A 20,932-nucleotide genomic window follows, 5' to 3' on the forward strand; every position below is an offset into this window, starting at 1 on the left:
ATTCCCTGTTGGAGCCCTTGGCGCAATCTGTAAAAAATAACGGCTAAATATTTGAATATATATGCACACACATTTAACCCCACTCACCAGGGTATGACTACTTTCCCCCTACCCGAGCGATGAGGAGAGGCCGAGTTGTTATAAGTCTGGCAATGCCGCTAAGTATGACCAGAAATATGTCATGCTACACTTTATATCAAAGTTTAGTTCCAAAACTCAATATAGTCCTGAAGAAGGGTCGCGAAGTAATCCGAAACACGTGTCGAACCCAAACAATAAACAGAGAAAAATAAATGTATTTCTGTTGTTATCCTGAAAACTATCTGCAGGACAATCTGTCCGAGGAGAACCTGTCTTCGAATTTTGGATGCTGCTGAAACGTTGTCTATTCAATATAAACGTAGAGTAATATGCCCAAGTAACGTATGTAGAAGTGGCAAGGCATGGATACCCTGGATGGAAGCGCAGAGGATGCTTCACCAAGGAGTGGAAGATGGAGCCAAGAGAATTCAAGCTGTTGTTGAGAGTGATGCAGTTCCAGATGAACTGTACTCAGGGTCAACGTAGTCTTCAAATATGGAACTTCTGAGGGATCGATTAAGCTTCACGTCATAAGCTCCGTTGCACAAATGAGGTCAGTTTTAAAAGCTCTGTATCAACCCCCCTGCAACCTTGGAAGCTTGATCTGCATCGGAGAAAGAAGAAAATAAAGGAGCATCGAGACCAAAATTTGTCCTGAGGAAAGACACCGCTACAAATGGAACGGAGTCCTTAATCAATGCAGATCCCAGACCAAATTTCTGCGGGAGCAAGTAAGCTTCACAATTTGATCTGCTTTGAACGAGAGTTTGCGTTCCCGAGGCAGCGATGTCAGTCCGGATGCAAAGTATGGAATCGGAAGCTTCATGAAATTATGTGAAGATTTCAGAAAAATCATTTGTGTATACAAAAATAATTTTAAATTTTCGTATTTATATTTCAAAGAATCTAAAGTTTTCATTTATCAATTATGCTAAATTTTTCCGAATTTCCAAATATATTTTTTATCAAATTTTCAACACCATAACCTTTACATTAAAGTGTAGTTCCAAAACTCAAGGTAGTCCTGAAGAAGGGTCACGAAGAGATCGGAAACCCGTGTCGACACCAAACAATAAATGGAGAAAAGTCAAATGTATTTTTGCCGTTATCCTGAAAACTATCTGCTGGACGATCTGTCCGAGGAGAATCTGCCTTCGATTTTTGGACGCCGCTAAGACGTTGACTATTCATTATATATATATATATATATATATATATATATATATATATATATATATATATATATATATATATATACACACATATATATATATACATATATATATATATATATATACATATATATATATATATAATATCATATATTATATATTTAGGGATGGTAACATATCGTATTGAGTTAACCGTCAAATTCTCATAGAGACGTTTGGTTTTTATTACCCAAATGGCAATAATGGCTTTTGAACAGAACTTGCTCATCCACCTATTATGGACAGTGAGTGGAATCTGGATCCTTCAATAGTTAGGAGAATGTTAAGAAAATGATGGATGGATAAACATTCCTTGAGTTCATTTAAGTTGTGAAGTATGTATTTGGTAGATGTTAAAATCTTGTAGATCAGGCTTACAGTAGTTAGCGTGGTCCAATATGAACAACCTCATTTTAAAGTTTAAATTACTTGTATAGTTACCTACTCAAAGCATACTATATCTCTTCATTTTCCTCTATTTCACCGTTATCCCAGCACCAAAGAGTAGGTTGCCTAATGTGCCATCTCCAATGCCTTCTATCAAATGCATCCTCTCCCATCAAACCTATCCTCTACATATCACCTTATTTCGGCATCTAATTCTGTACCTTCCTCTCGATCTTTTCCCCTTAACATTTTCCTCCTGAACCCTCCTCACTCTCTCCCCACCATCCATCCTCAACACGTGCCCACACTATCTCAGTCGTGGAACTTATGACCTCTGTAATCTTTACTATGCCTGCCATTCCTATTATTACATAATTTTGCCATCTTTGAAGCAATGATATTCCCATAATCCACCTCAATATTCTCATCTTTGTTATTTCAAGCTTTTCTTCCTCTTTTAGTTTAGAACCCACATTTCCGATTCAGACATTAACACTGATCTTATTATTGTGCTATAGATCTTGACTTTTGGCTCGATTCTCATTTTCGTATCACATACCACTCCTACACCTGCCTACACTTCCCCAAGGCTGTTTAACATCTCCCCTCCTGATGTATAGTATATCCCAAGTATCCAAATTGTTCCACCTGTTTTAAAACCAAGCCTTTACTTTCATGCATGGCTATCCTGTCCGTAATTTGTTTACTGCTAACTGTAGCTTCAGTCTTATCCAGATTTACCCTCACACTACCCCTCCCCAAAGTCTCTTGCCACTCTACAACCCTTCTCTGTAAGTCTTCCTCATTTTCAGTAGTACAGTAATCACAAAATCATCTGCATATAGCAACTCCAGCAACTTTTTAGTTCTGATCACTTCATATAACACACCCATGACCAACACAAATAAAATTGGGGTTAATGCTGACCTCTGGTATAAAACAACATCATCTCTACCATTCTACCCAACTTTTCCTGGACTTTCCTCTTCCTCAAGCACACAAATAAACACCACTTTTTTGGCTGATGTGTTTGACAGTAACAGAGAAAAGAGAAACTCGAACTTCCTCATTCCTGTTTTCCTGAGGCTAAACTAACTAGTTTAGCTTTCCAATCTCGTGAAATTAATGCTCTGGTAATGGACCTTGATGCTTATGGAGGTGTAGACCCAAATGGTATTTTTCCTTTGTTTTTTATAAAGACTGCAGATTTTTCTGCTTCAGAGTTATCTGTTATTTTGTGCAAGTTAACAAGAAAATGAGCTTTTAGCACTTGTTGGAGAATTGGTAATGTTACTCCACTATGTAAATATGTTTGTGGTAGCTCAAGTGCAACTGATTACCGCCTAATTCCCATAACTCCCATATTATCTAAAGTTTTTGAACGTCTTTTGACAAAGCTTCTTAATAGGTTTGCTGAAGGTAATCATCTATTCCTTAGTTTGCAATTTGGTTTTTGTAAAGGCCTTGGAGCATGTGATGCCCTTCTTACAATCTCCAATGTTGTACAGATATCCTTTGATTGTGATCAAGAAGTTCGTATGATTGGCCATGATTTTAGTGATGCCTTTGCCTCTTGGCATTATTATTGATTTTTTAAGTAATAGATCTCAAAGAGATGTTGTTGATGGGCACCATAGTGAGTATAGGAATTTGATATCTTGGTGTTTCACAAACTATTGTTCTTGGCCCATTACTTTTCATACCATATACACATGACATGTGATTTGGCCTAGAAAACAAGCTTGTTGCATATGCAGATGATACTACTCTATTTGCATCAATTCTATCTCCTGAATGTAGATCTGGGGTTGCTGAATCTCTTAATAGAGATCTAGCTAAAATTAGTGCATGGTGTAAATTATGGAGTATTGAGTTGATTCCTAACAAAACTCAAAGTATGATTGTAAGTAGGTCAAGGACAGTGACTTCTCAACATCCGGATCTCAGCAGTGATAATGTTTCTTTAACATTGTATGACTCTTAAAACTTTAGGTGTGATTCTCTACAGCAAATTTACTTTTGAGAAACACATTAGGTCTATGTCTTCTTCAATCGCACAAAAAAATTGGCTTATTGAGAAAATCTTTTTTAAGATTTCCGGTGATCAATCTATTCTGAAGAAGTGTTTTAATTCTTTCATTCTACCTTTTTCCAATTATTGTTCTCCTGTCTGATCTTCAGCTGCTGATTCTTATCTTAATTTCTTGGACAGAAACTTCCGGTCTATCAAATTTCTTATTCCTGATCTAGATATTCAATTAGTTCATTATGCATGTTGCATATGATTATTCATAATTCTGACCATCCTTTACATTCAGATATTCCTGGACAGTTCCATCCTGTTCATAATACTAGGCATGTAGTTAATTCTAATAGTCAGGCCTTCTCCATCTTCAGGCTCAATCCTACACAGTATTCTAGAAGTTTTATTCCAGATGTGATCAAGTTGTGGAATGATATTCCTAATCGGGTAGTAGTAGAACTTCAAAAGTTCAAACTTGCAGCAATTGTTTTTATGTTGAACACGCTGACATAAGTCTTTTTATAGTTTATATGACATCTGTTTTGATGTTGCTGTTTCTGGAGTAATTTATCGTTAATTTTTTCCTCATCGTTTATTTATTTCCGTATTTCCTTTAATCACTTGGCTATTTTTCCCAGTTGAAACCCTTACGCTTTTAGGATCTTGCTTTTCCACCTAGGGTTGTAGCTTGGCTAGTAATAATAGCAATAATAATATTATACATATATACACACATACTGCATAAGTATATATATATATATATATATATATATATATATATATACATATATATATATATATATATATATATACATATACATATATGAGTGTGTGCTTGTGTGTAGGTGTAGGAGGGTGACTGGTTTGGGGTATAGGTAGTTCTGTGACAGCAGTGTGTTATGTCTCCAACTCTCCATGGTTGTTCAACATTTGTACGAATGAAGTTAATCAAACGAATGTTGGCGTAAAGTTGTGGAATAACAAAATGACTTGAGAATGGGATAATACTGTGCTGACTGGGGACAGTGAAGAAAAACATCAGAAGCTGTTAGGAAAATTTCAAAGAGTTAGAAAATTTGAATATGAATAAAGTAATAAGAATAAAATGACATAAGGAAGGATGGGTTAATTAACCAGTTTGTGGAAGGTAAGGGGTTGATTCGTATAAATAGCTTGGAGTCAATATAAAGGATGATGGCATATAAGTCAATCAGGACAAACCGGGCGCGAGTAGCCTGTCCTCTCATCCTGGCAGCATGCTCCACTAATCTTTTGCATGTGTGGGCATGGATTAGCATGGTGACTGGGTGGACTCCCCTATTTTGACAAGTACAGTATTCTATACTTCGTCCCTTGATCGGAACACTTTTCATATTATGATACACTGATTGTATTTCACAATCTTTTGACTTATTACAGTATAAAAACAATTTTTGCTTTATCATTGTTATATCAGAGAAGATTGCTCTCTCTCTCTTCCCAAATTATGTGGTCTCCCACAGTAAAGTCAAAAGATTAATGAGGGTACTAATCCTGCAGAAATACCAGTGGGAGGAGCAATCCCGGTTTATGATTAGCGAAGCGTTTAATCTGACCTATCTCACAAGATGCGACCCACGGGATCGAATATCGTTATAGATACTTTCAAATTTCTATAAATTAACGTGAAAACAAGTACGCCTAATCAAAAGTGCAGTAGTGCTTCAGCACAAGATAATCTCCAGAAAGATTTAAAAATCCATTTAGTATATTCCTCACAGGAGACACTTGGACTCTTGGATTAAGAGGGATAAACGGAAAAGGTAGTCTATAATGACTTCAAGAGAAATATGTACATTGCCACCGTAGCAGACAAATCACCACCACGTAGAAGCCGACAGAGAATGCCTATCAGGTTCCTTCATATGATTATTTCAAGTCAGATTTCATAGATTTATATTAAGTAAAATATAAAGAAAGTAAAAAGTACATAAATTTGGCCTTTTCAATATTAGATGTAGGCTACCAATTGCACTTGATACCCCATACCAAAAAACGTAACTATGTAGGTCTAATCCTGGGTGCCCAATCCTCTTGAACTAAGCATGTGTGGGCATTTCTCACGGGATTGGAGCGCCGCTCTAGTCCTGCAAGACAAACCGTACTGTCAGTCCTCTGCGTATATGGCCGGCTTAAAAGAGGCCATTCACAAGAGAAGCAGAAAAGATTAGTGAGATATGAATGTCATGAATGGTAAGACAGGAATGTATGAGGAGATGGTTGACCCAACTTTTTTATGGACGTGAAGTACGGATGTAAAAGAAAATGAAAGAAAAGGTTGAAGCTCCTGAGGTGAGCATTTTTGAAGTATATGTGGTGTAATAAAAATTGTTCTGGAGAGAAATATGTTGGCACAATGTGTAAAAAGTTAGCATGAATGAAAACATGGATCAGAGTTTGTTGACGTGGTTCAGTCTGGCAGAAAAAATACACGGCAATAAGTTAATCAAAAGTGTAGTATTAAGAAGTGTTAAATGGTTAGTCTCCTAAGATATAATAGGAAGGTGATGATAACCTGGAAGATCATGGATGCGTGCAATAATTTAGATTGCCAAAATTTGCAAGAGGGTGTTCAACACATTGCCTCTGTGCAGAGGTGTGAGGTGACTAATTATTAGATGGAAGAGCTTAGTGAATTATATATATATATATATATATATATATATATATATATATATATATATATGTGTGTGTGTGTGTGTGTGTGTGTGTGTGTGTGAGAGAGAGAGAGAGAGAGAGAGAGAGAGAGAGAGAGAGAGAGAGAGAGAGAGAGAGAGAGAGAAAGCGCGAGCACTGTATTAGACTTTTCTAATCTGCTAACACGAAATAAAGTCAGGAATTCCTTGCTTCCTTCAATGACTTCTACTAAAAACGTGTACGTGGACAGATAAAGAGCAACGTATATTATACCCCAGTATGACTACAGTATATGATTATTCCAAAAATGCAAATCAAAAGTTCTGATTTTCAAAAAGCATTTATTTTCTCCGTCTGTAATCCATAGCCAACGCCACCAGTTGGAAACATAAATCAATCGCATCCCATTATCGACTTCCTTTTCACATCCGGCAACTTTGCACTTCCATTTCCTGCCCTTTCTCGTGAGTACTTGCACCTCTCCCTCCATTATGATGAATAAAACACCCATGGATATAACACTTACACAAAACTAGTCACAGTCTCAAGCCTACATATTTCAACATAATCTTTCAATATGCCTCAGCAAATTACTTTCCCACCATATAAGCATATTATCTTCTTTATGAGTTCTTTCATAAATCCTTCATGCAAAAACTGATTAATTTATATTCTTAACTTACGATTTCTCTTCGTTAGAATGCCCACTCATTTTACACATTCTCCTATCCTGTGCTACTTTCTTAATCCTAAATAAAGTTGTCACTATATTTTTTTTCAGTCAGAGCTGTCGAGTTTACAAGAATAATCGTATTATTGTTCTAACATTTTTTTTTTCAATGAAACCACTCCCACATTCCAGCTTAACCTATAATCACACTGGTCAGCCTTTCATATATAATTTAAACTCCAAACCACGCCACTTCAGTCATCAGATTGTTTTCATTAATCAGACCCGATTAGGAAGATTATTCCAGAACTTGGTCATAGCTGGGATAAAACTTCTAGAGTACTGTGTAGTATTGAGCCTCATGATGGAGAAAGCCTGACTATTAGAATTAACTGCATATCTAGTATTACGAACAGGATGCAACTGTCCGGGAAGATCAGAATATAAAGAATAATCAGAATTATAAAAACAAATCTTATGCAACATGCATAATGCACTAATTGAACGGCGATGCCAAAGATTAATATCTAGATCATGAATAAGCAATTTAATAGACCGCAGGTTCCTGTCCAACAAATTAAGATGAGAATCGGCAGCTGAAAACCAGACAGGAGAACAATACTCGACATAAGGAAAAATGAAAGAATTAAAACACTTCTTCAGAATAGATTGATCGCCAAAAATCTTGAAAGACTTTCTCAATAAGGCAATTTTTTGTGCAATTGAAGAGGACACAGACCTAATGTGTTTCTCAAAAGTAAATTTGCTGTCGAGAATCACACCTAAAATTTCAAAAGTCATACAAAGTTAAAAAAAACATCATCAATGCTGAGATAAGGATGTTGAGGAGCCACGGTCCTTGACCTACTTACAATCATACTTTGAGTTTTCTTAGGATTCAGCTTCATACCCCCAAATTTGCACCATGTACTAATTTTAGCTAGATCGCTATTAAGGGATTTAGCAACCCCAGATCTACATTCAGGAGATGGAATTGATGCAAAGAGAGTAGCAATATAATCTGTTAACGCACAACCATAAATAGATACCTGCCTCTTCATCCCCTAGAAGCTAAAAAATATAAAATTGCTGACATTTTACCTTCTTTAACTTTGCATGCCTCTGATATACTATTTTCACTTCATCATTTCCACTTGTGTAATATTCCGACATCTCAGATACGACCAAATTTGATCAATTTCACCTCCTGATTCATCACGATGCTGATCTAATATGCCACTCCCTTAAATATTATCTTCATACTCATTGTACTAAACATGTCTCCCCTTTACCAAGTATACTAATGACTATTATAACCCGAAAACCCAATAATAGAACACTACCTTTTTGCCAAGTATATTCATGAATAGCAATATTTAAAAACCATGTATTTCCAACAACCAATTCCCTTCCTCAACTTTTGCAATTCACTTTCCAATCTCAGTAAACCCACGAGCTCCATTCAAACAACTACGCCATCCCTTTCTTTATCCGATATCTTTGCATTTATATATCAAAATACTCCCAGTTGCTCTCGTTCTCCAACACACAAACACACAACCGCACACATTTACTGTACTCTTGCACAAACATTTGATGTCTTATTTCTTTTTAGTTATAAACATTGAATACGGATTTATTTGCAGAGTGCTAACTGGGAAAACATAATTCTACAAAATACTTTCGAGTGTTTTTAACAAGATTACACGTCCTATATGATTAAATATTTCGGATTTCACAATAATCAGAATAAACCGTGAAAAATAATACTTATCAACAATAACATATTTTTCGTCAGTCAGCATCTGACGGGTAATACTAATTCAATAACAAAAATAAAAATACTGAGCAGTAAAACTATTGCTGTTGATACGAATATAATCCTCATATTACAATATATATAGGTAATGTACTTAGCACATGCCAAAACAAAGCACACAGAGAATACGACTTTGACTTTCTTATTTCATTAATGATCAACAGCCTAATCCTAACATCAACCTTTTGTTCCACTTCACCAAATGTTAATGTTTTCTACGCTACACATGAACACCAGTTAAATATTTATGTAAATTTAATAACTAATATGGGTCGAATTTTGCCAAATTATCAGTTCACCTTAATAAAGTCTTTCCACTAGATCCGAAAACGAATTCGACTTGAAGCTAGGGGTAAACAATGATATACACATACATATATCAAGGCACTTCCCCCTATATTGGGAGTAGCCGACATCAAACAAATGAAAAAAGGGGACCTTTCCTCTCTATGTTCCTCCCAGCCTGACAAGGGATTCAACCGAGTTCGGCTGGTACTGCTAGGGTGCCACAGCCCACCCTCCCCCGTTATCCACCACAGATGAAGCTTCATAAAGCTGAATCCCTTACTGTTGCTACCTCCGTGGTCATCCAAGGCGACCGGAGGAAGCAGCAGGGCCTACCGGAACTGCATCACAATCGCTCGCCATTCATTCATATTTCTAGCACGCTCTCTTGCCTCTCTCACATCTATCCTCCTATCACACATAGCTTTCTTCACTCCATCCATCCACCCAAACCTTGGCCTTCCTCTTGTACTTCTCCTATCAACTCTTGCAATCATCATCATCTTTAGCAGACAGCCATTTTCCATTCTCTCAACATGGCCAAACCACATTCATATCCACTCTAGCTGCTAACTCATTTCTTACACCCGTTCTCACCCAGACTACTTCGTCCCTAACCCTATCTACTCAAGATACACCAGTCATATTCCTCAGACACTTCGTCTCAAACACATTCAATTTCTGTCTCTCCGTCACTTTCCTTCGCCACAACTCCGATCCATACATCACTGTTGTTACAATCACTTTCTCATACAGAACTCTCTTTACATTCATGCCCAACCCTCTAATCTTTACCACTCCATTCACTGCCCCAAACACTTTGCATGTACATCTGCTTCCACTCCACCATTTGCTGCAACAACAGACCCCAAGTACTTAACCTGATCCACCTCCTCGAGTAACTCTCCATTCAACATGACATTCAACCTCGCACCACCTTCCCTTCTCGTGCATCTCATAACTTTACTCTAACCCACATTAACTCTCAACTTCCTTCTCTCACATACCCTTCCAAATTCTGTCACTAATCGGCCTAGCTTCTCTTCCAAGTCTGCAACCAGTACAGTATCATCCGCGATCAACAACTGATTTACCTCCCATCCATGACATGATCATTCTCGTCTACCAGTTTCAATACTCGTCTACGCACTCGAGCATTCACCTCTCTCACCACTCCATCAACATACAAGTTAAACAAATGATATATATATATATATATATATATATATATATATATATATATATATATATATATATATATATATATATATACATATATAAATATATATATATATATATATAAACATATATAAATATATATATATATATACATATATATATATATATATATATATATATATATATATATATATATATATATATATATATATATATATATATATATACATATATATATATATATATATATATATATATATACATATATATATGCATATATAAAACATATACATACATATATAAAATATATATATATATATATATATATATATATATATATATATATATATCCTCCTTTCTGAGAGGGGGATACCTTAACTTGATGAAAGGTTTTGTGTACCTCAATGATCAGCAAAGCTGTACTAGTCAGTGCCAGCCACGCTAGGTTAATTTAGTGTGAGCGATCAGACCAATCAGCAGAGGCCAACATGGTGATGCAAAACTGGCCAAACCCAGTCTCGGACCCCAGTTCCAAGCGGCAGCGGAACAACTACCAAAGATGGCAGGCAGTTACGACCCACTCCAGGGGGGTACTTAACCTATTTGGATTAAACCAGGCCACACTTGGAAACTAAACTTAGCAACGTACAATGACATGACCTTGACTTCGGAAATCTTGCTGTGTTACTAAAAGAGCTGAAATAAATAAATTGCAGTATAACAGTATTTAAAGAAATTGAAAGAACTGGGGAATCGTAGGAGTTGAAAGAGTGTTATACATTTGTCTCCCAGAAGACATAATAATAAAAATCTTCCAGGTAACAGCAGGATTTATAGTATCAGTGATAGAAATGCAGGGTAGTTTATCGAACTAAACAAGAAGTATAAACTGAAAATCATTCAAACCTGTGCACCAATATCATATACAGAGAAAGAAATATTTTTTTTTCTTTTCCTTTTATGAAGGTCTGGAGACCTCTTTGAAAAAACATAGGACTCGATTTACATTTGGGCGATTTCAATGTAAAAGTATGTCAAGGGAAGAGAGGAAAATGAAAAATTACACAGACATACTTGTAAAATTTGCTGTTAGAAGCAACCTAAAATTCAAGAACACTTTTTTATTTTAAAAAGCAACAGAGAAAATGGACATGAAGAAGCCCATAAGGGGAAACAAAAAACTAAATTCAATTTATTCTCGGTGAAAAAGTTAATTTAATTAAAAATGTAACAATTAAATAAGTTGAAGACAAGCGACTATATTATTATCAATTGCTAAGCTACAACCCTAGTTTGGAAAAGCAGGATGCTATAAGCTAAGGGGCTCCAAGGCTCCAACAGGGAAAATAGCCCAGTGAGGAAACGAAACAAGGAAAAATAAAATATTTCAGGAACAGTAACAGCATCAAAATAAATTTTTCCTATATAAACTATAAAAAAAAATATAACAAAACAAGAGGAAGAAAAATAAGATAGAATAGTGTGCCCGAGTGTAGCCTAAAAAAAGAGAATTCCAACCCATGATAGTGGAATGCCATGGTACAGAGGCTATGGCACTACCAAAGACTAGAAAACAATTGTTTAATTTTGGAGTGCCGTTCTCCTCGCTAATGAGTCTCTTCTACCCTTACCAAGAGGAAAGTGCCCAGTGAACAATTTCGGTGCGGTATATGATAATCTTAGTGTTATCAGGTGTATGAAGACAGAGGAGAATATGTAAAAAGTAGGCCAACTATTCGATGTGTATGTAGGCAAAAGGAAAATGAACCGTAACTAGAGAGAAGAATCCAATGTAGTACTGTCTGGCCAGTCAAAGGACCCCATAACTCTCTAGCGGTAAGTCTTTTTATAGTTTATATATGACATATCTGTTTTAACGTTGTTATTGTTTGTAGAATGATTTTTTGGTAATTTTTTCTTATCACTTATTTATTTCCTAATTTCCTTTCCTCACTGGGCTATTTTTTTCTGTTGGAGCCCTCGGGCTTATAGCATCTTCCTTTTCCAACTAGGGTTGTAGCTTGGCTAGTAATAATAATAATAATAATAATAATAATAATAATAATAATAACAACAGTGGCTGGTGCCCTGGCCAACCTACTACCTATAGAATGGCGAGAAGTGAAATTTGTCTAGATCTAAGGAAATAAAAACAATAACTAATTTTAGGAGAAAATAAACACTCATGTAATAAGAGAAACATCGGATGAGCTCAATTTAGCAATACAATATAGGTAATACCAGCTATATGATGAAGTGGAAGCAAGTAAGAAGAAATGAATAGTAACTAAACAAATTTCTTATTAGAATCAGCACAAGAGATAGGTATAAAAGTTCCAAAACAAGCTCAAAGAAAACTCAGAAAATACTCAAAACCTAATAAAGAAAATATTGGAAATGAGGGTAAAATACAAGAGAGATGAAACAAAATTAGTAAAGCTATCCAAAACAATAAACAAACTAAAAACCCAAGACATTCGTAAACACAATCGGACCAAAACTGAGGATATACTAATGAAAATAAGGTGGATCAACTTAATGAAAAGAAGACTTCGAAGAGGGTGGCATCAGATCTTCTCTTTAAAGGGTGAAAATGGAAATATTATCAACAGAGAGATGGAATAATGAAAATTGCAGAGAATTTCTATACAATGCTATTGTTATTATTATTATTATTATTATTATTATTATTATCTAAGCTACATCCCTAGTTGGAAAAGCAAGATGATGTAAGCCCAAGCGCTCTAACAGGGAAAAATAGCCCAGCAAGGAAGGAAATAATGAAATAAATAAAAGCTATGAGAAATAATGAATATTTAAAACATAATATTCTAGAAACAGTAACAACATCAAAACAGATATTTCATATATAAACTATAAAAAGACTTATGAAAGTCGGTAAAAAAAAAAAAAAAAAATTCTTTTGCTAGTTTGAACTTTTGAAGTTCTACCGATTCAACTACCGTCACAGCTGGAATAAAACTTCTAGAATACTGTGTAGTATTGAGCCTCATGATAGAGAAGACCTGACTATTAGAAATAACTGCATGCACAGTATTACGAACAGGATGGAACTGTCTGGGAAGATCTGAATGTAAAGGATGATCAGAATTATGAAAAATCTTATGTAACATGGATAACAATATAAGAAATAACTTTACTATTAAAAATAATAAAACACCTGAGCAGGTAACTAAAAGTAACAGTAGGAAAAGTAAAGAAAGCATTAAAATGCATAAAAAAAGAGGTAAACCGGGAGAACATGGTCTAACAATTGATTTAATAATATATGGATAAAATTTCATAGTAGTAAAACTCGCTGAAATTTGCACAACTGTTTGTAAGATTACTATATACCTGAAGCTTGGGAAAACTGTAACATTATACTAATTTACAAATAGGGAGATACAAAAAAACCTGAAAAATTGCCATCTACTAAGTTTACTCTCAGTAATATGTAAAATATTCACAAAGAGCATGTTAGGCCAAATAGAAAGAGCTAAACTTTAATTAACCAAGAGATCAAGCAAAATTTAGAAGAGGGTAATCAGCAAGTGAGGATATATGCCATTAACCAATTACAGAAAAAATCAAAAGAATATGACAGATCACTGTATGGCATATATAGACTATGAGAAAGCTTTTGATTCTATTAACGCTTCACTAGTAATGAAAGTCTTCCAAAGACAAGGGATAGAAGAATCTAATGTTAAAAAACTTGAAGATATCAGTATGGGAAGTAACGCACTCCTTAAGCTACATAAAGATGGTGAAAAAAATACCACTGAGAAAGAAAGTAGACAGGGAGACACAAAAAGAAGTTTTTAAGAATCTAGATAAGGAAAATGTAGGAATTAAAATCAATGAAGAATACCTTAGCAACTGAAGTTCTACTTAGTGAATCAAGGGATGAATTGTGAAAGATGATAGAAGATTTGAATAGAGAAATCAGAATTGTAGGACTGAAAATGAATGTGAGGAAACTATGATAATGTTCAATGAAAATGCAAAAACAACAAATAAGGGTTATGGACGAACCTCTAGAAACTGTTAACCATTATATGTACTTACGACAGAAAGTAAGTGTTACCCCAGGACATAGACCGTAATTAAAAGGGCAAGCATGGGATGGAGATCTTTTGGTGAAGAACATGAGATTATCGAAGTAAAATAACACTTTCTCTCTCTCTCTCTCTCTCTCTCTCTCTCTCTCTCTCTCTCTCTCTCTCTCTCTCTCTCTCTCTATATATATATATATATATATATATATATATATATATATATATATATATATATATATATATATATATATAAATGTTTAAACAGATGGTCCCACCAGTATCAACTTATGCATTGGAAACTTGAAGTCTTACTTAAAGCTTAGAAAATAAGTTAGTTACAACTAGAGCAGCTATGGAAAGAATAATGATGGGAGTAATACTTAAGAGAAATAGAGAGAGAGACCTGGATACGAGAGTAAACTAAAGTATAATATAATGAGGAGGACATACAATGAGAATGACATAAAATAGCATAGAAAGAAGACCATAAACAGATGCAAATGAAGGCCGTGCCTAAGGTCATTATTATGTTCTTCAGAGGACTAGTAACAGCTGATGATGATGATGATATTTATAAATATATATATATATATATATATATACATATATATATATATATATATATATATATATATATGTGTGTGTGTGTGTGTGTGTTTGTGCTCGTGTGTTTTAGGTGTTTTTTATATTTATATATACATATATGAATACCATATATTACATATGTACGTACACACGCATATCATCATCATCATCTCCTGTGTCTATTGGCGCAAAGGGCCTCAGTTAAGAGGATTCATTGGCTTATAATAGAGTGACAATATATCTCATATCCGTCACAATATTGTTTATAAGTTTGCTTTTAGCCAGAATAATCTCTAAATTTGTTTACAGTTCACAAAAAAATTTCTTCCAAGTACATATTTTATAGATCCTTTGCGAATCATTAATATCAAAATCATCACTCCATTATTATTACTCCTCATTGGGTTGGTTATATATAGCATATATATACTTATTTTTTAGATCAAAAGTGTATATGACAATAAAAATTGCAAATAAGTTCTAATATCTCACACATGATAGTTAGTCACTTATCATTAGAATTTGATGTTTTGCGTAATAAAATGTTTTGTTTCACATAGGTTTTTTACCATTACCTATTTTTTCATGATAGCACGTCTCCATTCATTTGTTGTACTTTGTAGTATTTTTAAAAGTCACAAGACGTTTTATGTGTGTAGCCTATGTACTATTGCTCAGTTTTTTACGAAACTTAGTAAATAGGCTCGGTTGGGATTGATGATCACTTATTATTATGTTGCTATCATGACTGTCCAAGTTACAACCCTAGTTGGAAAAGAAGAATGCGACAAACCCCTGGGCTCCAAAATAAAGAACCCAGGATGAAAACGAAATACATAATTCACGAATAAAATATATATGAAAAATAATAAAAAAAAAAATATTGTGAAATATATTAAGATCAGTAACAACGTTAAATAGATCGTTCATATACAAACTATGGAACGAGACTCACGTCAACCAGTATCAAGATTTGAACTTATGAATTTTCACCGATTCAACCATCAGATGAAATAAAAATTCTAAAATTCTGTTTAATATCGAGACTTATGTTTGTGAAGGAATGACTTATAATCAACTGCGTATCTACTTCTAAGAACAGGATTGTTAAGATGAAAGTCAGCAGTTGAAAGATAAAACAGGAGAACAAATTAATATTCTACCGCGTTTGGAATATTGTTCTGAGCAATATTCAAAACGCGGTAGAGTAACAGACAAAAACATTTCCTCGGGATAGTCCCATTACTAAAAATCTTTAAAGACTTTTTCAATTAAATAATTATTTGCACTTGAAGAAGAAATAGACCGGATGTATTTCTCAATAGTAAATATCCTATAACAAAAATCATACCTAGAATTTTAAATGAGTTGTTGTGGTAAAGAGGCATTGTCAAAGAAGCGATCTGAATATTGAGGAACCACTGACCTTTATCTTGTTACAATAATGCTTTGAGTTTTATTAGGGTTTAACTTTATCCGCATAATTTGAGTCATGCACTAATCATATATAGATCTCTGTTAAGGAATTAATCAACAGCAGGTTTATACTCAAGAAATGGAGTTGATGCAAATAGAGTAGCATATGCAACAAGCTACTTTTCTAGGCCAAAACTATATCATGCGTATATAGTAAGAAAAGTAAGGGGACGAAAAAACTACCACTGAGGAGGAACACTAAATATTACATTCCTATCGTCAAAGTGGTGCACATCTATAACTACTATTTGCAATCTATTACTTAAACATTCAATTATGATATTACGATAAAAACCATCTAATCTCATCTGTTCAAGTTCGAAAATAAGGGCCTCATGAATAATATGGTCAAAGGCAGCACTAAAATCGAGGGCAAACACACAACTAACTAATCACAATCAAGGGATTTCCGTACAGCATTGGAAATTGTAAGAAGGGCATCCCATGGACCAAGGACTTTGCGAAATTAAAACTCTAACCTGGGGAACAGATTATTTCCTTCAGAATACCTATATTGACATTTTGCAAAAACACGTTACAAAAAATTAGATGATATGGGAGTTATGGAAATTGGTCGACAATTGATCTACCACAAACACATTTACCCAATTAAGTAACATTCCAAACTCTACAAGTGCCAAAAGAACATCATCTTGCTAACTTGCAAAAAAAAAAGAAAAAAGAAAAACACAAACTTAGGAGCTAAGAAATCAGGTGCCTTTATAAAAAAAAAGGGGGGGGGGAAACTTTACTTTGGTCCACAACTCCAATGCATCAAGATCCAGTAAGATTTAATTTCACAGGAGTGGAAAGTTAAACTATAGTCTATTTTTTTTAGGTGCATATTTGCACAGACTCACAGGGGTGCCCTTTTAGCTCGGAAAGGTTCCTGATACCTGATTGATCGGAAGTATTTTTGTCCGAACACCGTCATTGTTCTCTAATAATTACCAAGTAATGTGAATCAAAACTTATTTATTAACCTATATTTCTCCATCAGATATATGTTTTGTCAATAAACAATGTGAAAGAATAAATATATTATAAAGTATCGTCATGGTAAGTCTAAATTTAATAACACAATCCGCCGAAGTCAACGACAGCAGCTTATTTTCGGATGCACGCTTTGTAATTTTGTAATTTTCACATATTTTAACACAAATGGGATAAATTACACTCAGCATAAGTTAAACATGTTATTATAAACTTTCTTTGAATACCAGAATTTACCAAAAACGTGGAATTAATAAAATCCGATATTTGTGAAAACTTATGGGGAGGTAAAAGAACAGCCTGCAGCGGCCTGGCGGGAAAACAATCCCTTCTGACTGTCATAGACGCAGTTTTTTTTTTTTTTTTTCATAATATAGTTCGGCCTATTCCTTTCAGTTTAAATATTCTTGCATTGTCTCTCTTCGAAATATATTGCTTAGTATTTTCCCACATTCCTGTTCCTCACCTATTATCTATCTATTTTCCCCAATATCCCTTCTTTCATATATGGGATATCTGCACTACGATACCTTATTTCTCATCCTCTGTGGAAAGTGTTGGCTTGAAGGGAAGCGCGTAATAGTCACATTAAAATAGTGTAGATGCGGCAATAAAAAAAAAAATACTATGCTTAATTTCATTTGAAATAATGTGAGCTACTGAACAGGTTTACAGAATAGGCTATACTTGCTACATAGCATAAAATTTGTTATTATTATTTACATATTCACTGACGTAAGGTACAAAACATAAGGTTTGTAGTTTTCCCGCCAGACCGCTGCAGGGTGTTCTTTTACCTCCCCATAAGTTTTCACAAATAACGGATTTTATTAATTCCATGTTTTTGGTAAATTCTGGTATTCAAAGAAAGTTTATAATGACATGTTTAACTTGTGCTGAGTGTAATTTATCCCATTTGTGTTAAAATATGTGAAAATTACAAAATTACAAAGCATGCATCAGAAAATAAGCTGCTGTCGTTAACTTCGGCGGATTGTGTTATTAAATTTAGACTTACCATGACGATACTTCATAATATATTTATTCTTTCACATTGTTTATTGACAAAACATATATCTGATGGAGAAATATAGGTTAATAAATAAGTTTTGATTCACATTACTTGGTAATTATTTGAGAACAATGAAGGAGTTCGGACAAAAATACTTCCGACCAATCAGGTATCAGGAGCCTTTCCGAGCTAAAAGGGTACCCCTGTGAGTCGGTGCAAATATGCACCGCTAAAAAAAATAGACTATAGATAGTTTAGCTTCACGAAAATAGGAGTGGGAAAAATTGCATTTCTCATTGCTTTCCTTATTGTCAAACACAATCGCCAATAATGTTGCATATTTCTTTGGGCAGCGAGTGACAAATCCGTTAGGTTTAAGCAAAGGAAGAACTGGACGTCTATGCTGAAGTGTAGTATCCAGGGTAGCCCACCATTCATGCTCCTGGGTTGAACGAGAAAGGGTTTCTTTTATGATTAAAATGTATTCCTGTTCAATTGAAGCATAAATTTTGTTTTCCAAAAATGATAAAACTCATCTTTCTTCAAATAAGCACGTTTACAATCATCATTGAACTAAGGATATATTTGGCCTGGACCTATTTTTATCAGGCGATGTCAATTCAAAGTATCAAGACCTATTTTCATAAAAAGTAATTCATTATTTATCCCCAAATAGTCAATATCTTCGACCCATTTCTAAAGTTGTCCAGCAAATATAAAAGGTGATAATTCATATAACCAGTATTAGTAACTCCTTTACTCATTATGTTTAAATCCTAATCATTTTTAATGTTTCAAAAAAAAAAACCATGGCATTTTTACAGAGAGTTTTATAACATCTTATCATTATTTCAACAAAGAATACCTAATCCTATCATAATCATACATCATGACAGCAAACTATTCCCAATACGCCCTATAAATCAATAATTATATTAAAGTACAATTACAATATGTAAACCTAATGACAGTCTCGAATGAAGAATGATGCAGTTGAAATATTATTGCTAATCTCCTATATGAAACCAGTTCAAGAGGCCTACATGTGGAAAAGTCAAGCAACTGAAAAACCAAATTTTAGATAATTCAAATACGAAAACAAATAATTTCTTCCTGTCTCCCATTTGAAAATATAAAAAACAAAAATGAGATGATCTTGCTAAAAAAAAAAAAAAAAAAAAAGAAAAAAAAAAAAAAAAAAAAAAAAACCAGTAGGAGGGTCAATAAGAGTCTAAGCATAACATTGTTAATAATGTGCTTAGTATCTTACCAATTAATCCTACCATGTTTTCAAAACGTTTCTGTCCCTCTTATTACCTAAATCTTTTGTTTCCTTCGACATTATAAATAGCATTATCAAGGTGGTTCGTGGTTTCTCCGGTATGTAGTCATGCAATTTACATGACCCAGATATTCATTATCAATGAAAATCCATTTGTCATGACCTACCCTCGCTAACACACACACACACAAACAAACAAAAAGGTGAATATGATATCAACATTCCAATATTGTGTCTCCACCTGGTGAATGTCCATCATTCGTCCCTATCTCTTCCCTATCCTTGATACTTAGAACACATGGGCAAAGATCAATGTCCACAGAAAAACTATTATAATAGATATTACAACAAATTCATACAACTACAAAAATTACAAATACAAAAACTACAACTCCTTTGGTTTTTGTAAACATGTCCACACTGTTATCTACCATTATAAGTACATATATCAACTTCTACAATAAGCATTATCTTACAAAAGTAATATTTTCCCTTGCTCTATAGCGGAGATTCATAAAAATGCAGAATGGTTTCCACATATATACGTATATACATTAAAACATCTAAACAAACATGAGTGCTCAGACAGTATATATGCAAACACATTCATGTTCAGTGGTATGGCAAATTCTACTGTGCCCAGTTCAACTAGGAAATGCATGTAGTACATACCCCGCTCGAAACCTGACACAGCCACAATCAGTTTCACAGCTGCAAAAGGATAGCCATTTACTCTAGTGTGAGTAAAAAAAAATATAAGTAGTAAGAAAATGAGACTCGCCTTCAACATTGAAAAAAGGGACATTCATTTTTTAACAGTAAGACAATAGATGAATTTCTAGCAGTAAGAAAAAAGGATTTAATATTTTTAACATTAAAAAATGGAACTTTGTCATGTATTTTTGGCAGTAAAATAATGATACTTAACATGTATTTTTAGCAATAAGGAAATGGGATTCAAGATTTATTTTAGCAGTAATAAATGGGATGAAACATTTATTTTTAACAGTTAGAAAAAGGAGAGCTGCATTTATCTTTAGCTGGAAGAAAAATGTCGGTAAGAAAATGGGGCTTGACATTATATTCTTAGAGTAAGAAAAGGAGACATGACATCCATTTCCAGCAGTAAGAAAGTAGACACTAAGATTTACATTAGGAAAAAAAATTACGTTTATTGCTAGAGGCAGAAAAT

The 20,932-nt window shown here is 34.2% G+C and overlaps 1 long non-coding RNA gene across 2 annotated transcripts in view; it reads right to left on the reverse strand.

Moving 5' to 3' along the window:
* Positions 1–20,478, reverse strand: part of LOC137643603 (uncharacterized) — a 343,211-nt gene extending 322,733 nt beyond the window's left edge. For both annotated transcript variants that reach the window (XR_011045021.1, XR_011045022.1), the window contains exon 1: positions 20,413–20,478. This is a non-coding gene — a long non-coding RNA (uncharacterized lncRNA). The remainder of the gene's footprint in view (positions 1–20,412) is intronic.
* Positions 20,479–20,932: the final 454 nt, after the last annotated feature.

The sequence above is a fragment of the Palaemon carinicauda genome, chromosome 7 (genome assembly GCF_036898095.1).
Source record: "Palaemon carinicauda isolate YSFRI2023 chromosome 7, ASM3689809v2, whole genome shotgun sequence".
Lineage (NCBI taxonomy): Eukaryota > Metazoa > Arthropoda > Malacostraca > Decapoda > Palaemonidae > Palaemon > Palaemon carinicauda.